Below are 23,282 nucleotides of genomic sequence, written 5' to 3' on the forward strand. Positions count from 1 at the left end.
CATTTTCCCAGACCAATGTTTTGAAGCATTTCCCTTATGTTTTCTTCTAGTAGTTTTATTGTTTTGGGTCTTACATTTAATCGATTTTGAGTTGATTTTTGCAGAGGGTTAGAGCTAGGAGCCTAGTTCCATTCTTATGCATATGGCTAGATGCATATTTAGTTTTCCCAGCACCATTTATTGAAGAAACTGTACTTTCTCCAATGACTATTCTTGGCACTTTTGTCAAAAATCAGTTGACTGTAGATATGTGGATTAATTTCTGGGTTCTCTATTCTGTTCCATTGGTCTTTGTGTCTGTTTTTATGCCAGTAACCTGCTGTTTTGGTTACTATAGCTTTGTCATATATTTTGAAGTCTGATAGTATGATACATCTAGCTTTGTTCTTCTTGCTGAGGATGTTTTTACCATTTAGGATCTTTTCTGATTCCATACAAATTTTAGGATTGTTTTTTTCTATTTCTGTGAAGAATGTCTTTCGTATTTTGATAAGGATTGTATTGAATTGGCACATCACTTTGTGTAGTATATAGGTCTTTTTTTTGTTTTTGTTTGTTTGGTTTTTGTTTGGTTGTATTTCCTTTTGGGGCTTGTTTCTTGGTTTGCCTGATAATTTTTCATCAAATGTTAAACATTGTCCATAATAAATTATAGAGCTTCTGTTAGTGTAGAGTAAAATTAGATCTAGGACTAAGCTAACTCAAGTTTGGATTATAGTTTTTGGTAGACCCAGTCTACCTCTCATTTGCTTCCACTTCTATACCATGGCCCTCCTGGAATCTCAACTGAAATCCTGATGTGTTTACAAGATCCCTACTCATTATTGGGTTCTGAACTCCAAATTTTATGTTTTGTGTACCATACAACTAGTAAAATCACCACTCTGCCTTATGGATGCCTTATACTTGGTGTCTTTGCCTCTTGTCCTGCTTCCTGACAAATTTTGCAAATACCTTGAGTAGAGTATTTCCTGAGTTTCAGGCCTACTTTATTGTTTTCCCCTCCTCTTCAGGAACATAACCCTCAGTTCTGTCTGTCTTGACAGTCCCAAACTCGAATTTTTGTCTCACCACCCACTAGAGATTACAAAAAGTTATGTTGGCTTCTCTGCCTCTTAGTAGTCCATTGCCCAGATTCTTAGCCTCTTACCCAACACAAGAATTTGTAAATGCCCTAGGGGGAAAACGACTTTTTGAATGTCAGTTTAGCTCTTTAAGATTCTCTTCTCTTTGAGACCTTCTCCTGTCAAATTTTTACTACCTTGTCAACTCTCTCATCCCTTCTTTAAAAAAAAAAAATAAGCTTTTTTACCTTTTTATGGTCTGGGAATTGGTTTACTACAAGCTATGGCTTTAGAGCCTAACCAAAAAGTCCCTATTGAATACATTTTTTTTTTTTTTAATTAAATAGATACATAGCCAGAGAAAGTTAAGTGGGCTTATATGTGTATTATGTAAGGTACTTAGGTGATTTAGGAATACTGTTCTTCATATCACACTTTGGGAACTGCTAGATTAGGTCACTTTCCCAAGGTCTCAAAATTAGAAACAAAAGCTGCTAGATTACAACCCAGCCTTGGCCGAGCGCAGTGGCTCATGCCTGTAATCCCAGCACTTTGGGAGACCAAGGCGGGAGGATCACCTGAGGTCGAGAATTCGAGACCAGCCTGACCAACATGGAGAAACCCTGTCTTTACTAAAAATACAAAATAAGCTGGGTGTGGTGGCACATGCCTGTAATCCCAGCTACTCGGGAGGCTGAGGCAGGAGAATCGCTTGAACCTGGGAGGCGGAGGTTGCGGTGAGCCAAGAGCATGCCAAGCCTGGGCAACAAGAGTGAAACTCCATCTATAAAAAAAAAAAAGAACCCAGCTTCTTAATCTCAGACTAGTCCAATCTGTTCTATACCATGTTAACTCATTTGCTTACATCTGTGGTTTTCAACCAGAAACAACTTTCCCCCTTCTTTCAGTTACGACAACTGGCTGGTGTGGAAGAGTTGGGTCTTCCACTGGCATTTTGTGGGTAAAAGCCAGGGATGCTGCTATATATCCTATAATGCACAAGACAGCCAATTAACAATAAAGACTTATCTGGCCCAAATTATTAATTGCATCAAGGTTAGAAAAGCCCTGTCTTACAGTATCTCTCAAAATGTATATATTTACAGGATCACTGGCTGATTCCTCTTTACACTTAATCATAAGGTCAACACCAATAGGCTTTACTAGGATAAAGCTTCTTGCAGAAATACATCCAGAGGCTCTTTGACCCAAGAAAATGTCCATATATGCTCTAGTCCATACTTGGTTAACTGTGTTTCTCAAAGCTTTTGCCAAATAAGCTCCAATTCTAAGACTTCTCTTTAGTTAGAATTTGTTAGAGCTGGAAAACTTTCTGGTACAGAATTGTGCATGCATATCTTATAAATGCATTTTGTATGCATGAATGGATATCTAGATGATAGTGACATTTACCTACACATTTATAGATTTTATTTATATATATACATAATATATATGTATTCTAAGCATGTATATGTATGTGTGTATATATATACACGTTAGTCTTAATGGTTCTTAGAGAAATGTATTCATTTTGGTTTATAACTCTGATCAATTTCTATAATCAAAAGCTCTTGAAAATGTAATACAAATAGATATTTAATTAAAAAGGTATATTACCAAATGTTTTTCAGAATAATTGTTGTTTGTACCAGTGAGTATTTCTTTCAGAAATTCAATTAGACTCTAAAATTCGTTTTTCAAAGCATTACAACTTGGCGGCAAAATTTTCTTTTGGCTGAAACACTGCATGCAAGCTTTTGGCTCAGATAAAAATCTGTGGAAATATAGCCGAAAACTCTGATTCAGATAACTGAATGGCTAAAATTTTCCTTGTTTAAAAGGAATAAACTGGTTACACGTGAAATATTAAAAACTGTATTTAAAAGAGTAGTTAACTATTGCCTTATTTCTTTTAAGTCTTAACCAAGCTGGCTTATCCTATTTCAACTGCTTTAGAACTCACATCATTTTTGATTCATTTTTTTTTTTTTAAGTATCCCAATAGAAGCCATCATTTCTAAGGTTCCACCCCAACTTTGCTGAGTGTTGGCCCAGAAGATATGTTTAGCTTTTCTCTGCTGTTGTTAAGGTATTTTTAATTTTAAATTTTTGTGTTTTTAAACCTTTCTGTGTTTTTAAAGCCTTTCTGGTTTAATAAACAATTGTAAAATCTCAAGAAAATATCCAAATTCTTTTGTCAATAATTTGGCACTTAGCCATCTACTCAATTTATTTATCATGGTAAATTTTGCTTATACTCAATTATTTCCTCTAGTCCTAGAACTTCACCCCTTACCATAATGAAGGGACAGTTTAAAAAACAGGTGTTTTGTAAGTAATTCATGTGGTTTAGTATGCAAAAAGTACAATTATCAGAGCTGTTCAGCTGTCAGTACTTGTGAGGAAGTAAGCAGTTTTTTCGTTACTGGAATGACCATATAACTTATTAGAAAAACTCAGATGCTTTTGAGAGTGAAAGACGGGGGTGCTATTAATACTACTAGGACAGTTCTGGGCAAACCAGCCCATATGGTCACACTAATCCTTACAGATATTTAAACAAAAATATTTGGTAAAATGAATTTGTGTATTGGTTGAGGTTTTGGGCTGTGTTTATTTCTAACATTTCTTCCAGTGAAAAAGATTCTTGATCATGTGCTAAGTATATACCAGGTAATATAGAACTTAAAAAAAAAAGTGAGAATCTCTAATCTCAAGCAGGCCAAGTTGGAGAGGCAAGACACTTAATGCAGTAATGTAATAGCACAAATAAATTCAATTCATTATGGTTTTATCGAGTGCTACTGTATGTCAAGAATTGTAGTTATAAAGACGAACAAAACAAAAACTCCATTTCTTGAAATCTAGAAGAAGAGACATATACTTAAATAATATGATGTGAAAAAATGGTATTACTTTCATGAACTAACTTTTACAGAACAAAAGGAACAAGAAGTTGGGGAAAGCTTTTCAAAGCAAGTGATGTGTGAACTAGGCCTTGAGGAATCCTTACAATTTTGGCAAGTTGAGATTACAAAGGTATTCAAAGTTAATGAGGTAATAAGAGCAAAAGGCAGAGTCTTTCCTATGATTTGTTACAAGGAATGGCAGAAGGGAGATATGGGGCAAGCATCTCTGAAATGGTAATTGTGATGGGATTTAAATGCTATGCTGGGCAATACATTATTAAGTGCTTAAATTATATATAGAGAGAAGACATCCTTTGGACTGAGAAACATTTTGTGGTCAGTTTACCGTAATCCCATAAAAAGAAAGGAATCACACTTCTATTTGTTTATAAAGTCCTATTTCAAGGGATCAACAAATACTAAAGATGAAAATCCTTTTTTTAATTAAATGCTAAAGAATAAAAGCTGCAATAATCCCTTTAAAAAGTATTAGTGATGAACAATCCCATGGGGTTATAGTGAGACGAATGTGATAGGGTTAGAAAAATTGTAGAGAAAAATTATGGTAAAAGCACTAGGGAAATGTCTTAGAAAATTAATAAAGATTGGCTTGGTTTAAAGATGGTAAATAAAGACTAATGCAAAAGGCTAATGAATTCAGTCATGGAGAAAGTTTATACTATAGTGTTTGCTAAAAGAATTACTACTAGATGGGATTTTTATTAAGCATTTTTTTTATTTAACGAAAAAGGGTAACTCATTAATAAAATGTGTAGTTGATTCTAAATTAGGAGGTACTGTAGCTGATACTACATTCTAGAAATTCTGATAATAGACTCTAGAAATAGATGTTTGAAATAGATGTTTAAAATAATATTTTAAAGAAAATCATATTCACCCCATTTTAAATCCACATAGAAGCAGCAGTTAACATTAAAAACTTGTGTCCTCTTCCAGGAGGTAGTCATGGTTTAAGGGTTCAGAAATCAATGGTAGAATCACCTGAAATTTAAAGCAGTAGAAATATGCCTTCACTAAAGAGTCTAAATTTTTTTTTTTTTTTTTTTTTTTTTGGAGCAGTCTTGCTCTGTGCCCAGTTTGGAGTGCAGTGGCACAATCTCGGTCCACTGCAACCTCCACCTCCTGGGTTCAAGCAATTCTCCTGCCTCAATCTCTTCCAAGTAGCTGGAACTACAGGTGTGTGCCACCACGCCTGGCTAATTTTTTGTATTTTTAGTAGAGATGGGGTTTTACCATGTTTACCAAGCTGGTCTTTTCTTGACCTCAAGTGATCCACCTGCCTCAGCCTCCCAAAGTGCTGGGATTACAAGCATGAGCCACTGCGCCTGGCCCAAGAGTCTAAATTTATAAGATGTATATGATTGAAAGTGACTTTTGTGAACATTTAAATAAATCTTTGTGATTGAATTTTCTATGGAACATTTTTCCTTCAGTGGCTTGCATTTTAATGAAGGAATTATTTTAAAATTATCTTATTCCCTCTGGATGTTGTTTAAATATCTAGAGGGTATCTAGGGCTTAAGGAAGATTGCATGTGGGAAATGAGTGGAGAACAAGGGTAATTTCCTGCAACAGTTATATGGATCCCTAGCAAGGTTCATATTTCTGTCTGTACTGCTGGTTAATCTGAATATTCCCATAAATTGTGGAACATAATCCATGGCCTCGATTTTCTGTGTCTTGTAGTAAGATTTATCATTTTATTTCTACCATAAATTAGAGATCATTACATGATTACTATGAAGGATCAACATTGCTATTTGTTATGATCAAATAAACAGTATTTTTGCAGTTGACTATTCAGGGATCTGTTAAAGCATTTAGACCTTAGGCCGTTATAGCATATATATATAAGCTTTTTGGAGACTTGGCTCTCACTACTTTGAGAATTTGGCACACAGGGTAATCAAAAAAAAGCTTTCTTGGCTCATGCCTGTAATCCCAGCATTTTGGGAGGCTAAGGCAGAAGGATCCCTCGAGCTCAGGAGTTCAAGATCAGCCTGAGCAACATAGCGAGACCTCATCTCTACTAATAGTAAAAAATTAGCACAGAATGGTGATGCGCACCTGTAGTCCCAACTACTCAGGAGGCTGAGGTGGGAGGATCACTTGAGCCAGGGAGTTTGAGGCTGCAGAGAGCTATGATTGTGCTACTGCACTCCAGCCTGGGTGACAGAGTGAGACCCCATCTAAAGAAAAAAAGCTTTCTTTTGAAATGGCCTCAGGTTTATCAATTTTTACTTTAACATTGCTCTACATATTCAGATTTATTTTGTTGACTTTTTTTTTTTTTTTTTTTTTTAAGTACAAAGAGTGTTTTGGGCAGGGGAAAGAAATTCACAATTTTTTTGTTGTTGTTGTGTTTTGTTTTTTGAGATGGAGTCTTGCTCTGTCACCCAGGCTGGAGTGTGCAGTGGCGCAATCTCAGCTCACTGCAACCTCCGCCCCGCCGGGTTCAAGCAGTCCTCCCACCTCAGCCTCCCAAGAAGCTAGGATTACAGGCATACACTACCTCACCTGGCTAATTTTTTTTTTTTGTATTGTTAGCAGAGGTTGGGTTTCACTGTGTTCGCCAGGCTGGTCCCAAACTCCTGACCTCAAGTGATCCACCCTGCCTCAGCCTCCCAAAGTGCTCAGATTACAGGCGTAAGCCACCACACCTGGCCTACCACAATGTTTTTTAACTGAACAGTTGACTGCAGTAAGCTTTTAGAAGCCTTTGTGTTGGTATTTGAGCATATGAGGTGGATCATAATGGGGATCATTAGGTTTCTTTGACAGGTGATATTAAGAACCCAACCCAGCATGCCACTTGTAAACTGTCTATACATAGAGACATTTGTCACCATTAACAGTTCTGACATTTAATCTGGGATCTAGTTGCAACTCAGCTTTCCATGTGTTACTATGTATTTGATAGTCTCAATTCAGGCTCAAAGCATCAGCTTTTTTCTTCTAGTTTTTCTAGATTTTACCTAACAAGGAAAAATAAAAATACCTGTTTTCTATTGAGGTGATCATTTCTCTTCAGATGAGTCATGCCAGTCATGGTTCTTGGATGTTGACCTCTTGTGCTGTTTTAGTAGTTCACAAGCCAAAGCTGCACTAAATAGGATTATGGAAATTAGATTAATGGTCCAGGAACGAGGCATAGTGCTTTGGTTGAATAGGAAAGTCTGTAAAATGGAGCCAGTAGGACCTGAAAAAAACTTAATCCAGGTGAGGCAGATGTTCTGTATCTCACCTGTCTCACCTAGATTAAGTTTTTTTCAGGTCCTGCTGGCTCCACTTTACTGACTTTGCTATTCAACCAAACCACTATGCATCCTTTTTGGAGCACTAATCTAACTCCAAAGGCATACAACAACCTCATCACTTCTAGTATGAATACAACCAAGATATTGTGTGAGCTGAGAGTGGCAGAAGAAAACTGGAAAAAGCTATTTCTTAGACAACTAGTGTCACTTGGAGAAGTCTATTCTTATATAAAAGGAGTTATATTGGTCTTCTGAGAAGAAAGGTTGTCAGGAACTGGCAAGCATTAAAATGCCTAACCAACACCTCGGAGTTAGAGCAGTCTAGTTTTAGAAGGCAGAGACTAGGAGAGATAATCAGTCATAGCTAAAGACAGGGAATCTAGACCAAAGCTCATCCCAGTTCCTAGGATTAGTGCAGAATACAATTTATTAAGCTGGAACAGAAGCTTTGCAGTCACAATTGGATCATCACAACTTACATCTGGATGTCAGAAATAATTCTGCACCCTACTCTTTTTTTTTTTTTCCTTTTTTTTAAGTTCAAGAGACTCTGTCTCCCAGGCTGGAGTAGAGTGGAGTGATATTAGCTCACTTCACCCTGGAACACTTGGGCTGAAACAATCCTCCTGCCTCAGCCTCCCATATAGCTAGGACTACAGGCACACGCCACCATATTGTCTAATTTTTTAAAATTCTTTTAGAGACGATCTTGCTGTGTTGTCCAGACTGGTCTCAAACTCCTGGCCTCAAGTGATTCTCCTGCTTTGACCTCCTGAGTCACTGGGATTACAGGGCACCCTATTCTTGATTTGTATTCTTCCCTTGTCAGGACTAGCTTAGAGCTGTTACCCCAATTCTGTAAGTAAGTGCAGCCTTAACTATCAAGACCCAAGAAAGATATGAGCAAAGCAAAATGAGGAGCTCACGCAAGCAAAATTAAGACTTGAAATGTCAGCAGATAAGGTATCTGAACATGTCTATGATAGGAAGCCAGTTGCAACTTAACTACTGCAGTGCTAAATTAAACCACTGCTATGCATACCATATTTGAAGTAATAATTGGATACAAAGGTATATGGCCCTTACTTCAAAGAGCTGCTACTTGTGAAGTGCACACTAGAAGACAGTATGTAGAAAAGATTATGTGAATTTTACCAAAATATGTACTATAGAAATAATGCATGACTTCACATCACACTGGTGATCAGAGAAACAGTGTATTTTAAAAGTGACATGTTAACTGGTTTGTGAAACACAAATGAGATTTTGATGCAAAATATAACTAGAAATGACCTTAGATATCAGCAGGTACATCTTAGAAATTTGAGAGACATTAAGACCCACTACTAGTGGGATAAATGTTGGTGTACAGTTTTTCTTGGTGACAGCTTGAGAATACATACCAAAAGCCTTAAAATATGCATATCCTTTGACTCAGTAACTTTACTTACAAATTAATCCTATGGAATAATTTAACATATGCACAAAGATTTACATGCAAGAATGTTCTTCATAGCATTGGTCTTAAATTTTTTAATTTTTTTAACTTCTCATTTTGCAGCAAAAAAAAAAAAGTTGTAAAAATAGTAGATATTTTCCATATATCCTTCATCCAGCTTTCCCAAACATTAGCATTTTATATAACCAGAGTACATTTATCAAAACCAAGGAGTTAATAAATAGGTAGATTTTTTTTCAAATAAATAAATAATAAAATTTTAAAACCAGCAAACTACTATAGATGTGATACTATTATTGAAGCTACAGACCTTTTTCAGATGTTCCCAATTATCCTACTTTTTTTTTTTTTTTGGTCCAGGATACAGTCTAGGATTCTACTCTGTGCTTACTAGGTAATCATATTCTTTTATTCTGTTGCTATCTGGCATAATTCTTCAGTCTTTTTTTCTCCTCCTTAACATTAACACTTTTGAAGGGTACTGGCTAGTTATTTTATAGAATGTCTCTCAATTTTTGTTTGACTAATGTTTTCCTGTGATAAAATTCACAGTATGCATTTTTGGCAAGAATACCACAGAAATAATATGCTCTTCTCAGTGAATCATATTCAAAGATATGTGATACCAATTAGCCTCGATGGTAGTGATGTTGACATTGATTCACTTTACTTGGTTAAAGTGGTGCCTGCTCGTTTTCTCCATTGTAAAGTTAGTATTTTTCCCTTCTTAATGAATAAATATCTCATGAGGAGGTACTTCGAGATATGTCTTCCATACATATATTGATTAATCTTGCCTGAAATAATTATTACTGTACTACTAGCCAAAGAATTATATTTTACTTTTATTATTCCTTATAAACTTCTTAATTCAAAATTATACACTTATTAATAGAAAAGAGCTTTTTCTTCCCCATTTTTTTGTTTATTCATTTACTTATTTATATCATATGGACTCATGAATATTTTATTCTATTATTTAGAATATATCACTACAACTATTTATTGTGCTCCTCAGATTGTCCTAGATTTGACCATTGGAAGTGCCTTCAAGTTGGTTCTTATGAACTTCCAATGTACTACAGTTATTTTCTGACTTCCTTACATTCTGACACCATAAGATCTCCAGGTTCATATTGTGTTTTCCTTGCCCCAGCTATGAAATAGGAATTTCTCCAAGAAGCCCTGGTTTCTTTTATTGTATACTAAGAATTTATACATATATCTATATCTATCTATATCTATGTCTATATTTAACGTGTGTGTGTGTGTGTGTGTGTGTATATATATATATATATATATTATATATATAATTTTTTTTTTTTTTTGAGAAGGAGTTTCACTCTTGTTGCCCAGGCTGGAGTGCAATGGCGCAACCTCAGCTCACTGCAACCTCTGCCTCCCAGGTTCAAGTGATTGTCCTGCCTCAGCCTCCCATGCCTGGCTAATTTTTTTTTTTTTTTTTGGTAGAGACAGGGTTTCTCCATGTTGATCAGGCTGGTCTCAAACTCCTGACCTCAGGTGATCCACCTGTCTCGGCCTCCCAAAGTGCTGGGATTACAGGCGTGAGCCACTGCACCTGGCCCTGTGTATATATTTTTAAAACATGAGTACACAGTAGTATCATCTATTGCAATCCAACACCACAGAGTTCAGGACTAGCTTAGAGCTGTTACCCCAACTCTGTATGTGCAGTCTGAACCATCAAGACCAGGAAACGATATAAGCAGAGCAAAATGAGGAACTCACACAACCACACGTCATGATTAATTTTAATTAAGTTTTTTAAGTATATAGAAAATTACCATGGTTCTAAAAGTCAAGAACTATCCACAAAGATATAGTAAAGGAAGTGTCACTTCCCTGACATTACTTTTTCGCCATTCTTGTTTTAATGTTCTTCCAACCCTGTTCCCATCTACCTCTTGTAGGTAACCAATCTCAGTTTTTGGCTTTTCTGTATTTCTTCTTCTTCTTCTTTTTTTTTTTTTTCTAACAGCTTCACTGAGATACAATTCAGACACTATATAATTTCCTTATTTAAAGTATACAATTCATTTTTTTTTGTATATTCATAGGTTGTGCAACCATCACCACAATCAATTTTAGAACATTTTCATCATCCCAGAAACTGTCTCTCTCCAGCTTCACCCATCTTCTTCCAACCTTAAACAACCATTAATCTACTTTCTGCCCTATGCATTTGCCTTTTCTGGAAATTGCATATAAAGGGACTTTTACATTATACGGTTTTCTGTGTTAGGCTTCTTTCACTTACCATAATGTTTTCAAAGTTTATCCATATTATAGCATGTGTCAGTTTTTTACTTCTTTCTATTGCCATATAACATTCTATTGCATGTTTATTCATTTCCTAGGGCTGCCATAACAAATTACCACAAAGTAAGTGGCTTAAAAGAACAGAAATGTATTATGTCACAGTTCTGAAGACTAGAAGTCCAAAATAAAAGGTATCAGCAGGGCCTTGCACCCTCTGAAAACTCTAGGAAATTGTTCCTTGTCTCTTACTAGCTACTGGGCTCCTGGCAATCAATCGTTGGCATTCCTTGGCTTGTAGCTGTATCACTTCAGTATTTGCCTCTGTCTTCACATGGCCTTCTTCCCCGTGTGTATCTTTCTGTGCCCACTCCTTTTATTTTAAAGACACCAATAGTTGGATATAGGGCCTAATCTAATCCAGTGTGACCTCATCTTAACTAATTAATCTGCAAAGGCTTTATTTCCAAATAAGATCACATTCTGAGGTTCCAGATGGACATGAATTCAGGGGCAACACTATTCAGCTCTCTACATATAGACATATAATATTTTATTTACCTATTCTTCAGTTAATGGAATTTCATTCCTGTATTTATTTATGCCCAGATGAGTAGATACATGAGCATTTTCTTATTTCTCCTTCCTTTTTATTTGAAAAGTGACATACTGTTGATATGTTTTTTCCTTTTTTCACTTTATAATATATTCTGGAAGTTTTTTCATATCACTTCACAGAGCTCTAGTTCATCCTAATCTAAATGTTCAGCCATAGAGAATTTATTAATATATACATAAGATGGAAATTGATTTAGTATTTTAATTTTTATGAACATGGAATGATGTACACAATATATTGGGAATGTTTTCGTCTGTAGGTTTTTTAATCTGTGTTTTCAAGGCATTATATTCACACAGTATGAAATTCTTCCTTCTAGATGTTCCCCATCTAATCAGCCCTTTCCCAGAGTGAACCAATGCTTCCACTGAATGTCAGCTATACATATTGTTCCATGCCTTGCCTTTTTGCTTAATATATCTTAGAGACGGTTCCATTTTTTATAGCTGCATAATATTTCATTTTCTTGTCACTTCATACTTTATTTTACTAACCCTCTTTTGATATACATCTTGGTATTTCTAGTCTTTTGCTACAACAAATATATCAGCACTATTTGCAATGACCAAAATAATTGGAAACAACCCCAAAGGTCCATAAAGAGTAAACTGAATATATTATATATTTATGTGATAGCATTCATAATGAAGAGAGAATGAAAGGATTACCACTCAACTCAACAATATGAATGAATATAACAAACATAATGTGGAACAAAGTCAGACCCAAAAGAGTATATACAGAATTCCAAACTAAATAAGGTAGGAATAGCTCATGTCAGACCAGTCCTTCTTCAGGTAGCAATTATAACTCTTAACAAAATATTACAAAACCAACTACCTGGAGACACTGGAGAAGAATGAAAATCGGGCAGAAACTGAAGGAGAGTCTATACTTGGAGGAGAATGGCTTTGAGCAGATTTCCTATTTTTATGACTCTTTCTCTAGGGCCAGCCCAAGTTGGCACCAAGTAGCATGCCTAAAATTTGGTAGAAGATATGCGGTCTTACTGACTTGAAGATCCAGAGGAAGAGTTTAGGTAAAGAGTGAGTAAGGAAATTTCAGAAAGGAGAAAAACCATACAGAGGTAGCCCTAAATTCTACATACAGACCTTGTCCAAATCTCTGGATGACCCCTGAATTATGCATATGCAGAGTGGATTTCTAACAGCCCAGCTAAGACTTAAAGAACTTAGTAAAGATGTCTCATTGTCCATTGCTGGGGTGCAGAATTTGGAATTTAATTCTAGCCAAGTTCACTTGTCTACTTAAAAAAATAATAATCTCTCCTTAGAAACACATTTGACTAGACTCTACAACAGAGTCAGCATTTTTTTTTTTTTTTTTTTTTGAGACCGAGTCTCCCTCTGTGGGTCAGGCTGGAGTGCAGTGGCGGGATCTTGGTTCACTGCAAGCTCCGCCTCCCGGGTTCACACCATTCTCCCGCCTCAGCCTCCTGAGTAACTGGGACTACAGGCGCCCGCCACCACGCCAGACTAATTTTGGTTTTGAATTTTTAGTAGAGGCCGGGTTTCACTGTGTTAGCCAGGATGGTCTCCATCTCCTGACCTCGTGATCCACCCGCCTCAGCCTCCCAAAGTGCTGGGATTACAGGCATGAGCCACCGTGCCGGCCAGCATTTTTTTCTTAAAGGACCAGAGAATAAATAGTTTAGGTTCACAGGGCATGTGGTCTCTGTTCTAACTACTCAACAATGCAGTTGTAGTGTAAAAACATCCACAGGCAATATGTAAACAAATGGGGGTAGCTGCATAGCACTAAAACTTTATTTAGAAAAACAAGTGATTAGCCCACAGGCTATAGTTTGACAGTTCCTGCTCTATAGCATCTCAATTACAGTATCCAGGGTACAATCAAAAATTATGAGACAAACAAATACACATACTGAAGAACAAAAGCAATCAATAGAGATTAACTCTGAAATGATGCTCATGTATGAATTAGCAGACAAGGACTTTAAAGCAATTCTGTATAGTTATTTTAACTATACTCCAAGATGTAGAGGAAAGTATGCTTATAATGGATAAACAATTAGAAAAATCTCATCAGACAAATAGAAACTTTAAAAAATGAAAATTGTAGAACTGAAAGTATTTTTGAAATAAAAGATTAGGTACTCTTTCAGTAATTTAAATATGACAAGAAGCAAACTTGAATAAAGGTATGTAGAAATTATCAAGTGTGGAAAATGAAGAGGAAAAAACAATGAACATGGCAGGATGCAGTGGCTCACACCTGTAATCCCAGCACTTTTGGAGGTCAGGGTGGGTGGATCTCCTGAAGTCAGGAGTTCAAGACCAGTTTGGCCAACATGGTGAAATGCCGTCTCTACTAAAAATACAAAAATTAGCTGGGCATGGTGGCACACGCCTGTAGTCCCAGCTACTTGGTAGGCTGAGGCAGGAAAATCACTTGAACCTGGCAGGCTGAGGTTACAGTGAGCCGAGATAGTGCCACTGCACTCCAGACTAAACAACAGAGCAAGACTCCATCTCAGAAAAAAAAAAAAAAAAAAAACAGTGAACAGAGCTTCTGTAACCTTTAGGACAGTAACAAAGGGCCTAACATGTCCATAATTGGAGTCTCGAAAGGAGCTAGAGAATGAGGCAAGATAAATACTTGATGAATAATGGCTGTAAGGTTGCCCTCTTCTGGTGAAAGACATGAACTTACAGATTTGGGAAGCCCTGTGAACCACAGGCAGAATAAATACAAAGAGAACCACACCTAAACATATAGTTAGACTACTACTGAAACCAAAAGACAAAGAGAAGATATTGAAGAGCACCTAAACATATAGTTAGACTACTACTGAAACCAAAAGATAAAGAGAAGATATTGAAGAGAAGATATTGAAGAGCAAAACCAAAAGATAAAGAGAAGACATTGCATAGAATGGGAAATTATATGAACAACTACAGATTCCTTATCAGTAACAGTGGAAATCAAAAGAAAGTGGAACATCTTTGAAATGCTGAAAGGAAACTGCCAACCCAGAATTCTATCTCCAGCAATATTTTCCTTCAGTGATGAAGGTGACATTAAAACATTTTATATAAACATAAGAGTATGTACTATGTGATTCCATTTGTATAAAGTCAATGGAAATAGGCCTCAAGTTATTTTTGATGGTGATTAGTAATTGCAAGGAGGGCCTTTTTCACCATAATGAACCACTCCATAAATTTGTAACATAAAAAACAGCAGTTTATTTTCTCATGATTCTCCAATCAAGGCTAGGCTCAGCTGAGTAGTTCTACTGGTCTTGACAGTGGTCACTTTTTGGCTACATTAAGGTAGTAGGTTGGCTGCAAGCTAGACTCATTAGGGGTGTCTAGAACTCTCTATTTAGTCTAAAGGCCAACACTTCCAAGGTCAGACTTCCAATTTGTACTCTTCTCTGTATATGTCATATTTCAATTAAAAGTCTGCTTTCAGACCAGGTGCAGTAGTTCATACCTGTAATCCCAATACTTTGGGTGGCCAAGGCAGAAGAATTGCATGAGGCCAGGGGTTTGAGACCAACCTGGGCAACACAGCAAGACCCCATCTCTACCAAAAAAAAAAAAATTACTGGGCACAGTGGCACATGCCTGTAGTCCTAGCTACTCAGAAGACTGAGGCAAGGGGGTTCGTGGAGCCCAGGAGTTCAACACAGCAACAGTCAACCATGATCACACCATTACACTCCAGCCTGGGCAACAGAGTAAGACCCTGTTTCAAAAAAAAAAAAGAAAAGTCTACTTTCAAAGGGCAATAGATAATTATTTTTTAGTTAAAATCCAACAAAAATAGAATAATAATAATAGAAATTATAAAATGTTCCAGAAAAGTAAGTATTTCTATGTGACTAGTGTAGAATTAATATAAGAAACATTAATAGGTGATAAAGTAAAAAAGATAACTTAGGGTTAGATTACAGTGAGATTTGAGTGCTTGGCTACAGAGCTGGGTCTTATTTGAAGGGAAGTGGGAAACTATTGAAAGGTTTTGAGCAGAGGAATGATATGTTCAAAACAGTGGTTTAGGAATATCATCCCATGCTAGTGTACAAATTAGACTAGAGGAGGTAGAGACTGTTATCAAATGGATCAATTTGGAAACAATTTAGATAACCACCAGTAGGAATTGAATTAAAATGATAGCAAGCTCGTGGAAAAAAAGGTAATAAAATTTATTGATTCTATATCTACAGAGATTGAGGGCCTACTGTGTTCTATGTACTCGGTAAAGGACTATACATTTTTGTCTTTGTATTCAAGGAACTCACAATATATGAAATATAGAAGTGTGAAAAAATAATGACAATTTGTTGTAATAAGAACTATAATAGATGAATGTTTAGGGTGTTAAGGACACAAGAAGTGGAAGCAGCCAATAATATAGAGGAGTCTAAGACATGCTTTAGATAAGATTTAACCTTACATGAGTAATTACAGTTTACCAAACAAAGAAGGCAAAGAACAACATTCTAGCCAGAAGAAACAGCACATATAAAGTTAAAGGCAAAGAAGAGTAGAGCATGGTGAGTTGGGGGACATAGTTCAGTATGTCTGTATGTGCAAGATAAGCATAGGTACAGAAGCTAGAAAGATAAGGATCACATCACTAAGGGCAAAAGATGTGAAAGATATGGTGACTATATGAGATGAAACAGGATTTAGTGACTTTATAAAAAGACAAGGATGACCTTAATATTTTGAATTTAAGTGACTAGAAGAATAATGATAAACCCAATATTAAGAATTATATAACTTATAGACACTTTTCATCTGAGTGGACATAAAATACCTAGGAGGTCTTTTTGTGTGTGTGTGAAGAATAGCACTAGATGTGTTTCATCAATGAAATTCTGAATATAAAATAATCATGATAGCTTCTTAAAGCCAGTCAACAACCAAGAATTGATACTGACCATTGGCACAGGTTTTTTCAAAAATGACAAACTTTAAAAGAAAAAAAATGACTTGAACGAATGTTTTTCTTAACTCAGAAGAAAAGAAAAATCTTTAAATACGTATAGCATAACTGAAGAAGAAACAGAATTGCTGTGAATGTTCTAAAGACCTGGTTCTAAATAATCAAGTTAATTCCTCTTTCATTTGTTTTAAAATATTGTTGATCCAAGAACCGCCAACCATCAGCTATGCTGGAAGTCTATAATTATCCATTGATATATGAGAAGGCTGTCAGTCTCTACAGAAGACTGGTGCAGTGCTTAGCAGAATAGTTGAGGCCGCTTTTGGTTTAGGGAATCTGTAGCTCAGAAATTTTCCTAGAAAGTAACCTCTGTTGTTCAAATTAGATGGTCATTTGTGGAGACAAAACCCACTGGATATAGGCAGTATTACCTGAATCACTAAAGGATAATTGATTAGAAATCCAAATCAAGCCTTGAGACTGCTGAATCTAGATGAGTGACTGCCTAGGGATAGAGGGCAGGAAGGGGTGAGACCCTACAAAGACACACGAAGAAACTTTTAGAATTGATGTGTATGTTTGTTATTTTGATTGTGGTGATGGCTTCATGAGTAATACCTATTCAAACTTTTCCAATTGTACACTTAGATAGTACAGTTTATTTTATGTCAATCATGCTTCAATAAAGATGTTAGCAAAAGGGATGACTTTCATCTTGGAATGGTCAGATATACTATTTTAAGTCCTATACCATTATCCATGTAAAGAAGAGATGGCCATTTAAAAATATGTATACAGGACTTGAAGCAATGTAGGTTACCTGAGGTATAATAAATTGAGTGTCATGATATTTAAAGTAGAGTCTTGACGTTAAACACTGTATTAAGATATAGATTTGTAGGCCTCTTCCTCTCGGTCCCATATTGAACTCGAGTTGGAAGAGGCGAGTCCGGTCTCAAAATGGAGGTAAAACCGCCGCCCGGTCGCCCCCAGCCCGACTCCGGCCGTCGCCGTCGCCGCCAGGGGGAGGAGGGCCATGATCCAAAGGAACCAGAGCAGTTGAGAAAACTGTTTATTGGTGGTCTGAGCTTTGAAACTACAGATGATAGTTTAAGAGAACATTTTGAGAAATGGGGCACACTCACAGATTGTGTGGTAATGAAAGACCCCCAAACAAAACGTTCCAGGGGCTTTGGTTTTGTGACTTATTCTTGTGTTGAAGAGGTGGATGCAGCAATGTGTGCTCGACCACACAAGGTTGATGGGCGTGTAGTGGAACCAAAGAGAGCTGTTTCTAGAGAGGATTCTGTAAAGCCTGGTGCCCATCTAACAGTGAAGAAAATTTTTGTTGGTGGTATTAAAGAAGATACAGAAGAATATAATTTGAGAGACTACTTTGAAAAGTATGGCAAGATTGAAACCATAGAAGTTATGGAAGACAGGCAGAGTGGAAAAAAGAGAGGATTTGCTTTTGTAACTTTTGATGATCATGATACAGTTGATAAAATTGTTGTTCAGAAATACCACACTATTAATGGGCATAATTGTGAAGTGAAAAAGGCCCTTTCTAAACAAGAGATGCAGCTGCTGGATCACAGAGAGGTCGTGGAGGTGGATCTGGCAATTTTATGGGTCGTGGAGGAAACTTTGGAGGTGGTGGAGGTAATTTTGGCCGTGGTGGAAACTTTGGTGGAAGAGGAGGCTATGGTGGTGGAGGTGGTGGTAGCAGAGGTAGTTATGGAGGGGGTGATGGTGGATATAATGGATTTGGAGGTGATGGTGGCAACTATGGCGGTGGTCCTGGTTATAGTAGTAGAGGGGGCTATGGTGGTGGTGGACCAGGATATGGAAACCAAGGTGGATATGGTGGCGGTGGTGGAGGTTATGATGGTTACAATGAAGGAGGAAATTTTGGCGGTGGTAACTATGGTGGTGGTGAGAACTATAATGATTTTGGAAATTATAGTGGACAACAGCAGTCAAATTATGGACCCATGAAAGGGGGGCAGTTTTGGTGGAAGAAGCTCAGGCAGTCCCTATGGTGGTGGTTATGGATCTGGTGGTGGAAGTGGTGGATATGGTAGCAGAAGGTTCTAAAAACAGCAGAAAAGGGCTACAGTTCTTAGCAGGAGAGAGAGCGAGGAGTTGTCAGGAAAGCTGCAGGTTACTTTGAGACAGTCGTCCCAAATGCATTAGAGGAACTGTAAAAATCTGCCACAGAAGGAACGATGATCCATAGTCAGAAAAGTTACTGCAGCTTAAACAGGAAACCCTTCTTGTTCAGGACTGTCATAGCCACAGTTTGCAAAAAGCGCAGCTATTGATTAATGCAATGTAGTGTCAATTATAGATGTACATTCCTGAGGTCTTTCATCTGTTGTAGCTTTTTCTTTTTCTTTTTCTTTTCATTACATCAGGTATATTGCCCTGTAAATTGCGGTAGTGGTACCGGGAATAAAAAATTAAGGAATTTTTAACTTTTCAAAAAAAAAAAAAAAAAGACATAGATTTGTAAATTTATGCTAATTCTGAATGATTATTTTTCTTGAGTTGATTTCTATGAACTGAATGTTAAAGTGGGTTTTAAGCAGGTTTTATATAATGTATCAATACCATGTTAGCTTGATTTTTTTTTTTTTTGCGAGAGATGCAGAAAGATCAATATCTTACATGCTCCATATCATTAGTAAATACTTTCAATAAAGCTTTTTTGGCCTGGTAAGGTGACTCACACCTGTAACCTCAACACTTTGAGAGGCTGAGGCTGGAGAATCACTTGAGACCAGGAGTTCAAGACCAGCCTGGGAACATAGTGAGACCCTGCAAAAAAAAATATGGAAATTAGCCAGGTATGGTAGCACACGCCTGTAGTCTTGGCTAGCCAGGAGGCTGAGGCAGTTGATCACATGAGGCGAGGAGCTCGAGGTTACAGTGAGCTATGATCATACCACTTGCACTGTAGCCTGGGCAGTAGAGTGAAACCATGTCTCAATCAATCAAACTTATTTGAACCTTTGTACATTTTTGCTTTTATTAATGAGCTTTTCTTTTAAAATCAGACTTTTAATGGCTTTCTGGCAGTGTCATCCTGCTTGTGGGTGAGACTAATATGAGCTCTAGTTTGTGTTTTTTGTTATTGTTTTTGTTTGTTTTTTTGAGACAGGGTCTCTCTCTGTTGCCAAGTCTGGAGTACACTGGCACAGTCACGGCTCACTGCAACCCCTTCTTCCTCCCAGACTCAAGCGATCCTCCCACCTCAGCCTTCTGAGTAGCTGGGACTACAGGTGCACGCTACCACACCTGGCTAATTTTTTTATTTTTTTGTAGAAACAGAGTTTCACCATGTTGCCCAAGCTGGTCTTGAACTACTGGACTCGAGTGATCCACTCACCTCAGCCTCCCAAAGTGCTGGGATTATAGGCGTGAACCACCACACTCAGCAGAGCTCTACTTACTGAAGATTACTCTGTAGGTTGAACCTGGATATGTTAGAAGACATAGGGGACTTTCATAAAGAAGTTCAAATTGGAATATGTGAGATAGGAGAATCTTTTAAAATAATTGTTATTTGATGCTTAGGGTATAGTCATATACTCTTAATATTGCTACAGTATAAATTGGTAAAACTTTTCATATCCTTTTATCCAGCAATTTCAGCTCTTGGAATTTAATCTAAATAATCAAAAATCTGGGAGCATCTACATGTGAAGACATTCATGTCACTTTTATGTATAATAGTGAAAAAAATGAAAGCAAACTAAAAATAATAGGTAAAGTGTGTTGTTTACTCAAGCCATCATTAAAAATAATGTAGCAACTTGAAACTGTATATATTACGTTACATGAAAAATAAACCAACACGGTGGGTTCATTCACTTTGTGAAACTTCATTACTTAGGATTTGAGGACTTTAAGTATAAACAAATCAGAATATAAAATTACCTGCTATTACAAAGTAGCAAGAGAGTCTGGGCATGGTGGCTCACACCTGTAATTTCAACACTTTGGGAGGCCGAGGCGGGTGGATCACTTGAGGGGTCAGGAGTTCGAGACCAGCCTGGCCAATACAGTAAAACCCATCTCCACTAAAAGTACAAAAATTAGCCAGGCGTAGTGGCATGTGCCTGTAATCCCAGTTACATGGGAGACTGAGGCAGGACAATAGCTTGAACCTGGGAGGCAGAGGTTGCAGCGAGCCGAGATCTTGCTACTACACTCCAGCCTGTGCCACAGAGTGAGCAAGCGAGCAAGCGAGACTCCATCTCAAAACCAAAAAAAAACAAAACAAAAACAAAGTAGCAAGAGTGAGTATGCCAGTGTGCTGGGGGTAAGATATTAGATACTCTTGTATTTTCCATATCTTATTTTCATACTTTAAAAAACATATCAGTTGTTTCTAAAATAATATATTCCTTTTAGTTACAAACATACAAATTCAGCAACCCTTAAGTAGCATAGACTACTACTGGCTGAAGCTCTGGGGTTTTATTAGTACAGTGATGACTTAATTAACAAATCCTCTATGAACAAAGCCTCTTTACCCAAGACTGGCCTTGGTGCAGTAGGCATGAGGGAAGGACCAGTTTTCTCTGAGTTAGATCGGTAGCAGCAGGAACTAATGAGGCAGGGCCTTGAAAGTGGCTCTCTCTCAGATCTAACTCCTCAGGGATTGGCTAAAGCTGAAGCTGAGGGCACGGGTGCACTCCTGGGACCCACACAGCCTGGTTACCCAGGTGTTGAAAAAACAATTTATGTGCCAACACCATATGTGGCTTTTAAGAGACTCGGCAGGACTCTTGCTTTAGGCAGAGCATTCCTTGTGTGGAATGAGTAAGCTGGAATATAACAAAGAGGGAATCCCATGTGCTAGGAAGCTTCCACTTGTCTTCTGTGTGCTCCGTTTTTCAATTCTCTGGGTCTCATTTTATTCAACTGTAAAGTGAAAGGAGTAGCTAAAGAATCTCTAATGTATCTTTCAGTTCTAATAGACTACGTGTTTAAATCAAGAGTCGGCAAACTTTTTGTAAAGGGTCAAATAGTAATTATTGTCTGCTTTGCAGGGCATACTACCTCTGTTGCAAGTGCTCAACTCTCCCTCTGTAGCGTGAAAACAGCCCTATGTAAACAAATGGGTGTGGCTGTATTCCAATAAAACTCTATTTATAAAAATAGGCAGCTAGCCAGATGTAGCCCACAGGCCATATTTTAACAAGCCCAGGTCTAGATGTTAATGTAATAGGAATGTCGTATTAAAAGAATTATTGGATGAATAGGATATAATTCTTATTTCATAGAGACCATTCTCTCAGACTTTTTATTTTTAAAGACTAGGCAAATATAAAATATTATTTCACTGCTAGGATGTAATACCATGGGAAAAAGATTAAAAATACTCTGGCACCAAACTGTTGTAGTAAATTATCTGAAATAGAGCCTTTGACTTCCCAATTAAGGAAGAAAATGGTGTCTGCAACACCTGTGACTGGGTTCTTTTAAGTCTTCAAAAGTTAGGGAGAGAGTCTCAAGGGCTTGTTAATTTTCTTTGTGATCAAATGGGCTAAATCATGCCTTTCATAGTAGAAGGTAGGCTGTGGACCCTTTACTATTTTATTTTTAAAAATTTCTGTTGGCTAGGCATAATGGCCCATGCCTGAAATCCCAGGCTGAGGCAGAAGGATCCCTTGAGCCCAGGAGTTTGAGACCACCCTGGGCAACATAGCAAGATTCCATCTCTACTAAAAAAAATAACTTTTTAAAAATTAAAAATAAATAAATAATTTTTTGGTGGTCCAGAAAGGGGCAGCTGCCATGCTCTGCAGGTTTCAGACCATCTGTCTTGGGTTGGGTTTCTATCTTGGTCTTAAGTTATTAGTATTCTAATATGGAGATAAGTCTGTCTTCACTTTGGAGACCTTTATTGGTTCTTCTATGTCAGGCTTCAGCTAGTATAGTTTGTCTAATGCATTTATATAAAACTTGTTTCTAACAATGAAAAAGAAATTACAGGTTGGGGTATGTATGTAATTCAGGCCCATTATTACATAAAAGGATCAGCACAGTGGTACTTTATCTGACTAGGGAAGTCTAAAATATTCTTTGTTGGCCAGCTTGCTTTCACTTTTTTTTTTCCGAGATGGAGTCTCGCTGTTTCGCCCAGGCTGGAGTGCAGTGGTGCTATCTCAGCTCACTGCAAGCTCCACCTCCCAGGTTCACGCCATTCTCCTGCCTCAGCCTCCCAAGTAGCTGGGACTACAGGCACCCGGCACCATGCCCGGCTAATTTTTTGTATTTTTTTTTAGTAGAAACAGGGTTTTACCGTGTTATCCAGGATGGTCTTGATCTCCTGACCTCATGATCTGCCTACCTCGGCCTCCCAAAATGCTGGGATTACAGGCGTGAGCCACCGCGCCCGGCCTGTTTGGGATCTTTTCTAAGTTGCAGAACATGAATTCCTTATTGGCCTATCCCACTAGCCACAGCTGTGAGCACAACAGAACTGACACATTCCTAGTAATTATACCTTATCTAGAGTGAACAAGGCCACCTTCCCAGCATAGTGACAGCTACAGCAGTTAATCTAATGCAGTGGTTCTCAAAGTATAGACTCATTGGGGGTGCCCTCTCTGAGGCTTTTTCAAGGAATCTCTTCTATGAAGTCAAAACTACTTCACAGTAATTCAAATATATTATTTGCCTTTTTGACTCTCAATGGCAGTAGAGTGTTCCAGAGAC

General features: G+C 37.4%; 1 protein-coding gene and 1 pseudogene across 4 annotated transcripts in view; both read left to right on the forward strand.

Annotated features, from left to right (window-relative positions):
* The window catches only part of ADK (adenosine kinase), a 591,886-nt gene that overhangs the window by 500,849 nt on the left and 67,755 nt on the right, over nucleotides 1–23,282 (forward strand). The window lies entirely within an intron of this gene.
* Nucleotides 17,511–18,808, forward strand: LOC113225034 (annotated as a pseudogene). Its single transcript, XR_003309645.1, has one exon. The product of XR_003309645.1 is annotated as a heterogeneous nuclear ribonucleoprotein A3 pseudogene (transcript).

The sequence above is a fragment of the Piliocolobus tephrosceles genome, chromosome 9 (genome assembly GCF_002776525.5).
Source record: "Piliocolobus tephrosceles isolate RC106 chromosome 9, ASM277652v3, whole genome shotgun sequence".
NCBI lineage: Eukaryota > Metazoa > Chordata > Mammalia > Primates > Cercopithecidae > Piliocolobus > Piliocolobus tephrosceles.